The sequence below is a fragment of the Hordeum vulgare genome, chromosome 7H (assembly GCF_904849725.1).
Source record: "Hordeum vulgare subsp. vulgare chromosome 7H, MorexV3_pseudomolecules_assembly, whole genome shotgun sequence".
In the NCBI taxonomy this organism is placed as follows: Eukaryota; Viridiplantae; Streptophyta; class Magnoliopsida; order Poales; family Poaceae; genus Hordeum; species Hordeum vulgare.
The window spans coordinates 548,638,551-548,650,731 of record NC_058524.1 but is presented as its reverse complement, the minus strand read 5'-3'; the positions used below and the strand labels follow the sequence as shown (position 1 = coordinate 548,650,731).

Sequence of the window (12,181 nt, the reverse complement as noted above, 5' to 3'; positions counted from 1 at the left end):
ATTGCCTTCACAACAACACTCGAAAACAAAAAAATAAACACAAAAAGTAAAGACATATGGATCCTCATCCACTTGGTAATCTTTTCAAAAGATCTAATTATGTTGAACCAATTGCTAGTGACTCGAGTGCTCTTGATTATTTTTGTGAAGTCTTGCTTGAAAATCGTGAATCTGAATATTGTGATGAAATGTTAAAAGAAGAAATTCATAAAGTGATTCATGATATCTCCTTAAATAAGAAGCATGATCGCAATGATATTATTATAAACTCTATTAATGTCAATTGTGACAATAATATGCAAAACTACAAGCTTGGGGATGACAATTGTTTCATGTCCACTACTCATTGTAACGATCATGATTGGGGTGATGCTTCTTATGATCTTGAAAATATATGTAATCCTCATGATGAATATGATATCGATAATAATGTTTGCAATAATATTGAAAGTGGGATTGTAAGTGTGTGAACTTTATGTAGTAATGATCCCACTATTTTGGAGAATTATATATCTCATGATTTTTTCGACAAAAGTGGGTTTGGAGAGGTCATGAATGTTGTTAATGTTAATTCCACTACCTTGGAAGATTATAAGATTTTTATGCATGTGGATCATGAAGAGAATATTTTATGTAATAGCTATATTGGTAAATTTGAATATGATTCTACATGTAATTATTATGAGAGAGGGAAATATGGTTATATAAATATTCCTGTTATTAAATTATCTCTCTTCATCTTGAGATTGTTATTGTTTCTTTCTTCTTCCATGCATATGTCAGATATTTATTATCATGATAATTTGTTTGCTTATGAGATGACTATGCATAGGAAGTATGTTAGACTTAAATGTGTTTGTCTTATACTACATGATGCTCTCTTTGTATTTCAACTACTATCTTTCATGTGAGCATCAATAAAATCTCAAGCCTATCTTAATGGCTATAAAGAAAGCGCTTGTTGGGAGGCAACCCAATGAATAAAATTTATCTTCATTTTTGTTTTCTGTTCTTGAGTGCTTTCACAATTATGCTACTATTATAATTGTGTTTTTTGTGTTTCATTTAGTGTTTATACCAAGCAAAGCCTTTGGGATCATGCGGGGTATTAGTTGCTGTAATCCTGTTGTAAAACAAAAGCTTTTGCGTCGAGTAGAAAAAATCCTAAAAATCACAGAAATGTCAAAAGTATATTAAATCTTTACACAAGATCAATATACAAATTCCCTACATTTTCCTAATGTTTCAGAATTTTTTTAGTTACAAAAGTATAAGTAAATTTTAAATCTTTATAGACTCTTTTGTTTCTAACATGTTCTATTTTCTTTATGTTATGTGCTTATTTTAATTATTCTATGGTTTATATAGGGGGGCATAAGCCATGGTAAAGTTAGAGTATAGTAGGTATAATGCAGAAACAAAATTGGAAGGGGTTTTCAACAGTACCTATAGCAAGGTTCGACTTTCTTATACTAATGGATCTCATGAAATTTTGTTAAGTTTTGTGTGATTGAAGTTTTCAAGTTTTCAGTGAGAACACGATGGATGATGGAATAAGGAGTGATAAAAGCATAAGCTTGGGGATGCCCATGGCACACCAAGGCAATATCTAAGGAGTATAAAGAATTTAATCTTGGGGATGCCCCAAAAGGCATCCCTCTTTCTTCCAGAAACCATCGGTAATTTTACTTGGAGCTATATTTTTATTCGTCACATATCATGAGTTTTGCTCGGAGCATATTGTATCATTTGTGTCTTTGATTTATTTTCTGGTTAGTTTTTCATAATAAACCTTGCTGGACAAACCCATTTGAGATAACCAAATTATGCTACGATTTGTTAAAATCGCTCTTTACGCTTCACTTAATTGTTTTGAGCCATGGAATTGCTCAAGTACTTCACTGATATATTTTTGAGCACGGTAGTGCTGTTACTTTCTAGAAATTTGTTCTCATGCTTCACTTGGACTATTTTGAGAGTTCCTGAAATTTTGAAGAAATCCTCTCTTGCTCCACTTATATAATTTTGAGAGTAGAAAATTCTAAAAAAACTTGTGCTCTCCTGCTTCACTTATACTTGTTTGAGGGCTTGTTATTTGCATTGGCAATTTGCTTAAAATGAAAAATAGTCCCAAAGTGATGAATGTCCATGAACAATATAATAAAAACTTTCATGAATGCCATTGGATATTAAGCTTGATTCTTAGCAATAGTTTTGTGATATGAAGATGGTAATATGTGAGTTATGCTGATGAGTAATTATGCTCTAGTAAGAATATTGGTGTTAAGGTTTGTGATTCCCTATGCATGCAGATAAAGTCAATAATTATGCTATGAAATTACATCCTACTTTTGTTGCATTATTCGGTGTTAGTTATGTTTAATGTTCACCTATGATGATTTTTGTTCCTTGGTTGGGCGCTTCTCAATCTATTTGCTAGCCTTCACTTGTACTAAGCGGGAATGCTGCTTGTGCATCCAAATACTAAACCCAAAGTTGTGCCAATGTAATTTCATAGCATAATTATTGACTTCATGTGCATTCATAGGGAATTACGAACCTTAACACCAATATTCTTACTAACGCATAATTATTCATCAACATTACTCACATACCACTATCTTCATATCACAAAACTATTGCAATGAATCAATATTAACATCCAATGATATTCATGAAAGTTTTTATTATAGATCCCATGGATATCTATCACTTTGGGACCTATTACATTTAAAGCAAATTGGCATTGCTAATAACAACCTCTCAAACAAATGTAAGTGAAGGACGAGACCACAAGTTTCTTTTAAATTTTCAACTCTCAAAATAATATAAGTGAAGCAAGATAGGATTTCTTCAAAGTTTCTACTAACTCACAAAAAAATCTAAGTGAATCATGAGAGCATATTTCTTCAAAATAACAGCACCACCGTGCTCAAAAAGATATAAGTGCAGTAAAAGAGTAAACATCTAACTACTCCCAAAAAGATATAAGTGAAGATCAAAGAGTAGTCAAACAATGAAGTAGATATGTGAGGACTCTCTCTCAATAAAGATTTTCAGATCTGATATTTTATTTCAAATATCAACTAAAAAAAGATACTCCAACAATAGGACATATCATGTGGACAAATAAAAATTTAGGCTCAACATAGGCTAACCGATAGTTGTTGATGAAGAAAGGTGGGATGCATAGAATCCCCAGGCTTGGATGCTAGAGACTTCTTGAAATATGTACTTTGGGTGCCTTGGGCATCACCAAGCTTGAGTTTCTGTATCTCGTTCAATCCTCTCATATCCCGGTTTCACCTAAGTCCCAAAAACTTCATCTACACAATACTTGAAAAGAAGTCATGAGATAGGTTAGTGCACATAAGCACAAATCAACTATTTATGTACTTCTAAGACAAGTTCCATGATAATTTTCAAACATTATATACTGTTTACTAGCATTTCCACAATTTATATCTACCAATATAAGATATGGAAACTATAGGATAAGTAGATAACAAAACTATGACAACAATGTGTCCAAACAGAATAGTCCGTAGCAATCTATATAAAACGTATACTTCTGTATCTCCAAAAAATTCTGAAAATTTAGTACAAGCTAAATAATTTGTATGACATCACTGCGTAAAAACTTCAGAAACTTTCCATGTTCCAGTAAAATATGATAATTCAAATACTACAACAAAAGTTTCTGATTTTGTAAGCACACATCACACATGCAATTCAAGCATTCTAAAGGTATAAATAATTCTTGGAACTTTGTATTTAAAAACAGGATTATAAATAAAATCTAACATAGAAAAACAAAATAAAATAATTCTCCAAGAAAAATGCATATGATGTGATGAATAAAAATATAGCTTCAAGTAAGATATAACGATAATGTTGGAGATGGAAGAGGGGAAGCCTTCCGGGGCATCCCCAAGCTTAGACACTTGACTCTTCCTTGGATATTACCTTGGGGTACCTTGGGATTTGCCAAGCTTTGGTTCTTTCTGCTTCTTATTCTCTTCATATTGGTATCTCACCCAAACCATGAAAATTTCAATCACACAAAACTTAACGGAACTTCGTGAGATGGGTTACTATGGTAAATATAGATCATTCACTTACGTACTGCCAAGACAAGATTCATAATTGTTATCACATAATACCTACTGTATTCTATCATTCCATAATTTATATCACTCAATATAAGCTATGGAAACACTAAAACAAGCAAACTATGCATGCAAAAGAGAATCTATCAAAACAAAACAGTTTGTGATGATCTGAATAAAAACCATACCGCCCTAACTCCAAAATTCTGAAAAAATAGGACAACATAGATAATTTGCATACAAAAACTGTGTAAAAAGTTCAGAATTATTTTATGGTCCAGAAATTTGTAGAAATTCTGCAGTTGACGTAAAAGTTTCTATTTTTGCACAGAATCAAACAAACAAGTATCCACACTATCCCAAAGGCTTTACTTGGCACTTTATTGAAATAGAAGACACAAAACATGATTAATACAGTATACTAATCATGTGAACACTCAAAAACATAAAGAATAAATATTGGGTTGTTTCCCAACAACCGCTTTTCTTTAATGCCTTCTAGCTAGGCATGATGATATCAATGATCATCGCATAGGAATAATAGTTGAAACATGCAAGAGAGCATCATGAATCACATGGAAAGCACATTTAAGCCTAACACACTTCCTATGCTTAGGGATTTTTCAAGAAAACAATTTATTTTAGCAAGAATAATCTTGCATAGGAATGCAAAACAAGCATAAATTCAAAAGTTTGAACACATAGAGAGGAAGCTTGATATTATTGCAATTCCTACAAGCATATGTTCCTCCCTCATAATAATATTAAGCATCATGAAGGAATTCAACAATATAACTATCACATACATCATTATTTTATCGATGCACAAGCATAGAAAATTTATTACTATACCCATAAGAAAATTTATTCTCATTCATAATAGCGGGAGCAAACTCAACAAAATAACTATCATGTCATACTTGAGTGGCATAATCCAATTGAAAATTAAAATCATGATGACAAGTTTCAAGGTTTTTATTATTCTTTATAACATACATGTCATCACCATAATTATCATAGATAGAAACTTTGGTGTCATAGTCAATTGAAACCTCTTCCAAAACAGTGGACTCATCACTAAATAAAGTCATGACCTCTCCATATCCACTTTTATTATTATGACAATAAGATTTAACACCCTCCAAGTTAGTGGGATTGTTAGTACATAGAGTTGACACTCTTCCAAACCCACTTTCATCAATATAATCATATTAAATAGGAGGCATGCTTTCATCCTAATAAACTTGCTCATCAAAACTTGGGGGACTAAAAATATCATCTTCATCAAACATAACATCCCCAAGCTTGTGGCTTTGCATATCATTAACATCATGGATATTCAGAGAATTCATACTAACATTATTTCTACCATGCTCATCATTCAAGGATTCTATGCCAAACATTTTATTGAATTTTTCTTCTATCAATTGAGCACAATTTTCCTTTCCATAATTTTCAAGAAAGACATGATAAAGATGAACAATATGGGACCACCTCAATTCCATTTTGTAGTTTTTTTTATAAAACCGAACTAGTGAAAAATAAGAAACTGAAAGATTTAATTGCAAGATATAAGGATATACCTTCAAGCACTCACCTCCCCGGCAATGACTCCAGGAAAGAGCTTGAAGTCTACTACACAACTTGTTATAGTAGACTCGTGTTGGGCCTCCAAGCGCAGAGTTTTGTAGAACAGTAGTAAATTTCCATCAAGTGGATGACGTAAGGTTTATCACTCCGTGCGAGGCGTAGGATGAAGATGGTCTCTCGCAAACAACCCTACAACCAAATAATAAAAAGTCTCTTGTATCCCCAACACACCAAATACAATGGTAATTTGTATAGGTGCACTAGTTCGGCAAAGAGACTGTCATACAAGTGTAGTAATGAGATTAGATATAGTTTTTTGTAATAGGAACAATAAAAAACAGCAAGGTTGCAAGTAACAAAAGTGAGCATAGATGGTATTGCAATGCTTGAAAATGACGCCTAGGGTCCGTACTTTCGCTAATGCAATATCTCAAGAATGCTAATATATATGGATCACATAAAAATCTCTCAATGTGCGATAAATAATCGCTCCAAAGTTCGTGTCTAGCGGAGAGCATAAGAAGAAATTGTTTGTAGGGTACGAAACCACCTTAAAGTTAGACTTTCTGATAATATTTCCAAGAGTTCGTACTAGAATAACAAATTATCCTTTCCGATCTATTCAAGAGTTCATACTAAAATAACACCATTGATACATATCAATCAACCCTAACGTCACCTAGATACTTTAATGTCACCTCAAGTATCCATGGGCTAATTATACGACATGCATCAAACAGTTTCACATTCTTCATATTCGATCCAGCATAAAGAACTTCAAGGAGCTCACCATGATTTGTATCACAGAACATAGTATGAAATCGTGCAATATACCCCTATCATGGGACAAACAGCATATGATCCAACTATATTAACAAGGCCCATGATATATCAATATCATAACATCTCAAGAACACGAGAGAGAGGGATTAAACACATAGCTACTGGTACAAACCCTCAGCCCTGAGGGTGGACTACTCCCTCCTCGTCATGGCCTCCGCCGGGATGATGAAGATGGCCACTTGGGATGATCTCCCCCTCCGAAGGGTGCCGGAACAGGCTCCCGACTAGTTTTTCATGGCTACCGAGGCTTGCAGCAATGGAACCTTTTCCTCTGGGGTTATTTCTGGAGGTATCTCAATTTATAGGAATTTTGGGCGTTGGAATCACACCAAGATGGGCCACGAGGCGCCCACTAGGTACCAGGTCATGCCAGCAGGGGCAGGCGCACCCTGGTGCCTAGTGGGCAGCCTAGGCGTCCTTTATGGTGGTTCTTTGCTCCTCTCGATGTCTTGTGGGTAGAAAATATCTCCAAAAATTTTCATGACATTTGGACTCCGTTTGATATTGATTTTATGTAAAGTAAAAAAACAAACGATAAACATCAAGTGGCACTGGGCACTATGTCAATATGTTAGTCCCAAAAAATGATATAAAGTTGCTATAAAATGATTTCAATACATCCAAGAATGATAATATAACAACATGGAACAATAACAAAATATAGATACATTGGAGACGTATCACTTTGCTAGTTGTTAACATGTTTGCATGTGTGTGCTGGTGTTGGTTGTGTGCATCCTATCTATGCAGAGGCCAAATGTGTGCTCATCATGTTTGTATCCTCTTGATGCTCCATTTTGAGGTAATAAAAATCCACCTTTTGTCCAAAACAAATAATTCATTCGACAAATGTGGCGTATGGTGCTCTGCTCGGTTCGTTGTTAGTGTCCTTCTTAAAATATAAACCGAGGCACATCCCTAAGTTTACTCTCGTGGTCACACCATATTATAGAACTTGATTTGTATATTTTAATGATGAACATTCTCAAACAAGATTACGACTTTCGCATGTATGTTGAATACACCCTCACTATTTAAGTACATGGCAAGCTCTACTTGTTGCATAGCATCGATTATAAGGTATTCCTCTTGGCCTAATGATTAACTACAATGGTGGAGGAATTTATATTTTTGACTTCTTATAACTCGTAGTTATATTCTCCTCGCAATGATTAGGCCATTGGATATGAAATTACACTCTGATTTGTAATAAGTTGTTGATTAGTTAAAATAGTGCAAACATGAAAGAAGTAATTGTATTCGATCTTGTATCTTGGGATAACCTAGAAGTGATTGCCATCTTTAGATACTACGTAAAGAATATTATCACTGTGTTGCATAAATATTGAATTTTTTCTAAACCTTTGACAATGGTGATTTTGACCTGATGTATTTGGCTATCAAAGAATATGTGAGAACTTCTTTTGTATGCATTAAGGTAGTTGAATATTTATAATATAAATCATTTTCAAACATCCTTATTATTGATTTAGACTTAATAAAAGGGCTTCCATCAGTTAATCAAGTTCACGATGGGTAGCGTTTACATACAAAAATTATATTTGTTACTATCATCTTCATGCTCGAGGGAGAGCACACGATGTTGATACGTTTTCAATGTATCTATAATTTTTGTATGTTTCATGTCTATCATCCTTGAAGTATGCAACGTCCTAAACATTCATTTCCCCATTTTTTTAATTTTAGAAGGAAAAAATTCATTGAAAAATCAAAGAAATTTTGGGAGGAAATTTCACGCCACTAGAGGAATGAAGTCCAACACCTGGGGTGGCCGATATGGTGTAGGCGCACTGTGTAGGCATCTAGATGTTGCAGGTGTCTATGCCCCCTACGACACCCATCACGCTCTGGTTCCTCATGGCTTTATATACCCCCAAAACTCAGCCCTAATCTGGTACTCGGTTGGAGGATGAATTCATCTTCATTACCACCAACCCAAATGGTTTATCATCAATAAAAAACGATGCATTTTAATAAATGTCCGATCCTGCATTATTGACCTCACATAATTGGAGCTTGTTGATATCAATAAAAAATAATCATCTTGAAGTTGTTGTATGTAGTGTTCCTTAGAGTGAATAACAAAACTTGGCTAATTTGTAGTTTTTTTCGCACAAGGAACTCCTCCAACCATCCTTGTTGAAAACAATGTGATCGTCTGTCCACGTCTTGTAATCAGAAGTGTTGACGCCCTCTACTCCGAGGCTTCATCACTTGGGATGGTAGTTTTGGGATCTATCTTTTTAGATAATTTCTAGGATGACGTCGTGGATGAAAAAACAAAAGAGAATTCATGCCAGACCGCCACATGTGATGGAAAAAAAGAGAAAATGTTAAATAAATTTAAAGAACATACAATCATGTGTTTGTTGATAAGATTTGTCTATGTGAAATGGGTCACAAATAGCACCCTAATATAGATACTGCTTGGTGTTAGGATGTCAAGGTGATGGCAGGTCTCATCATCATTGAGCTTGATCGTTTGAGTCAAGACTGTAGAAACAAATGCGCGAGCCTCACCATCGTCGACATAGATAACATTCATCTTGGGTACTAGTCCTCAAAAGGAAAAAATCATATCATTTTCCCTCCTATTATACCATTGTTCGTAATGAAAAGGTCCTATCCTTCGCCTCCCATGCGGGTCCTTGTTGGTCCTTTCTCCAATTCAAACTTGTATGTGCCCCCAATACCTCAAAGAGCACACTCTCTCTTGTTAATTCATTAAACTGCATGTTTACGTCACATGGGACAATATGTATAACAAAATAAAAAGAAACACATGTTATATAAATGGTAAAAGCACTAACAAAGAAACACATGTTATATAAATGGTAAAAGCACTAACAAAGAAACACAAATGATTACAAGTGTACGAAAAAGAATAGTTTGTTAGAACTGAACTTAGGAACCCCTCTACGAGATAGATACTGAAGAATGGTCCACTCGAAAGGCTTCTTGTGCACCTATAAATGCATAGTTGGCATGCCATATCATGTTATAGAATATGAGACCATAAAAAAATTATAGATACATTTGGACGTATCAGCGTACGAGTAGCGCTGATTCCCCAAGAGCGCTACTGCCATTCTACTTAGAAGCATCGCTTTTTCCAAGCGCGCGCTACTACTACTGCTACCGTCGGTGGGCTCGTTGGGCTACGTTTAGCAGTAGTGCTATTTAGAAATCAAGCGCTACTGCTACGACCATGACCAGTAGCGGTTGTCAAATCGAGCACTACTGCTAAGTAGCAGCAGCGCATGCCATATTCTAGCGCTACTACTAGCCTCCTACCTATAAGGTTTTTCCTACTAGTGAAAGTGTGTAGATAGAAGTTGCAAAGTGAAAAAAAATAAGGCAGCGAGGAATTGTAGTGTTTGTAAACTTATAAGTGTGTACACCCCAGGGACCGTAGTTTTCCCTAATGGCATCTCTCATGTAGTAAGCACACGGCAGGTAAACAAATTAGTGTTGGGAAATTGATAGAAAAGTGCATAGTTATATGATATTCACGACAATGATCATATGTATATAGGCATCACGTCCATAAGAAAATAGGTCGACTCCTTCCTGCACCTATCACTATTACTCCACTTCAAGAACACTTCTATGCTTGCCTCTCTATGTATTAGCTTCATGAAAAACAGAGTAATGCTTAGAGAACGATGACATGATGTCGACAAAGAGAACTCAACGAATATGAATTAACCACATCATTTTATCCTTAGTGGAAACAACACAAAGAAGTGTCTTGTTCCCTTCTATCACTCGGATATAAAACCCCTTAGGTTGAACCCACTACAACGCACCCCTCTCACTAAATGAATATCAATCTTGTTGGCCAAACTATTTCAATAGATCAAAGAGATTTATGAAGCTATGATAATCATGCAAATAAGAATCATAATTAGAATTCAGAGAAGACTCATACCTTTATCATGAATAATCTAAAAAATTAACACCTCGAGTATCGGCATAGATCGAATATTTTCAGTGTGTCACCTTACTTTTCGTGTTGCCACACGTCTTACCGAAAGGGAATACTGTTAGTAGGTCATGATCCTAACTCCATGTGCACACCAAGTAGAGGGGCCGAATGAAGATTTCATGGCCCTGGAATAATGCCAGTCATCCGGTCAGGGGGCATGGGTGTTTCTGGTCTCGGACCGAGAGGGGGCACCCCTTGTAGTGCGCGGTATAAATTTGATCCCATGATATTCAAGGATGTTGGCCTCCTCGTCTTATAGTTTTTCCTTGGAAGTGTAGTTCGGGTGATTATGGACCTTGCTGGTTAATATGAGTGTGTTCTAGTTTTGTGTGTTTACTTCTAAAATGCCGTACACGGGATTAGTCCTTGTTGCTCTCGAAACACGTTGGATGTCGGTAATGAGTACACCGTTTGCAGAGTCAAAACTATTCGAGTAACCGCGTCCACGGTCAAGGATGACTGGTTGACAGGCCAAATGTCGGTCTTCATGTTGGTCTGTGGAGAACAAGATATTACTTATGAAACTCTTACTTTTGATTATATGACTCCGAAGTTTGAAATTAACTGGATGAAATCTTTGTTATGTTGAGTATCCTGAAGGTTGGTTGTAGCACCCGGATATTCAGTTGTTTTATTATGCCCTGTCCGTGGTGTGGCTGAGATGCCTGACTGTGGCCAGTTATTTATTTTGTTATGCCCTTTCCATGGTGTCGCTGAGATGCCCTACTACGGGCTGTTATTTGTTTTTATGCCCTTTCCGTGGTGTCGCTGAGACGCCCAACTGCGACTAGCTATTTATTTTGTTATGCCCTTTCCATGGTGTCGCTGAGATGGTTGACTGTGTCTAGTGATTTAATTTATTATACCCTTTTCACGGTGTCACAGAGATTCTCATCTATGGTTTGTTAAGTTATTGTTAAGCCCTGTATGCGGTGTCGCCTAGACGCCCGACTGCGAGAGCTTATTTTATTGTTAACCCTTCGAGGCGTCGCTTCACAGACCCGATCGATGCATTTTACTTTCTTGGATATTTCTTGATGACTACCGCGTGATTTATCTACCATTACTTCATTTACTGCTAATTAGTTAACCTTACTGATTGTGACAATTAAATTAATCTATGCATATGCATTATGTTTGCATTCATTTTATCTTTTGTCCGAACTGTCTTGCGAGTACTTTCAAAGTACTCACTGGCTTGTTGATTTGGCCAGATATTGATGAAGGAGATCTCATGGATGAAGAGTACGATAGCGAGTTTGATGCTTAGAGGAGTCTCAGATAGTCTTGGGATCTTGGAGTCCATCGTTGTATTATTCCATCGTTTCTGCCACCATGAATAATTTACAAGCCTCACGCTGACGCTTGGCATGTAGTAGTATCTTAGCTGTGTCACTTCACTCCGATGTGACACGCCTACCTATTTATGTGAGTACTAGTTCTACCCCATGACCACTGCATTATATCCGCCTTTATGCTAAATATGGGCATGTTTGTAATAAAATATTGAGCGGCCTCCGCTCTACCGTGTATAATATTAAGTACTACTAGTTTTTATATCAAGTTTGGCCTACGAGTGTGAATTATTTTCTAGGCTGGGACGACATTCATGGCTGATTTGAGATAATTA

The 12,181-nt window shown here is 35.8% G+C and overlaps 1 pseudogene; it reads right to left on the bottom strand.

Annotated features, from left to right (window-relative positions):
* Positions 1-1,108: 1,108 nt before the first annotated feature.
* LOC123409267 overlaps positions 1,109-12,181 on the bottom strand; it is a 65,591-nt pseudogene continuing 54,518 nt past the window's right edge.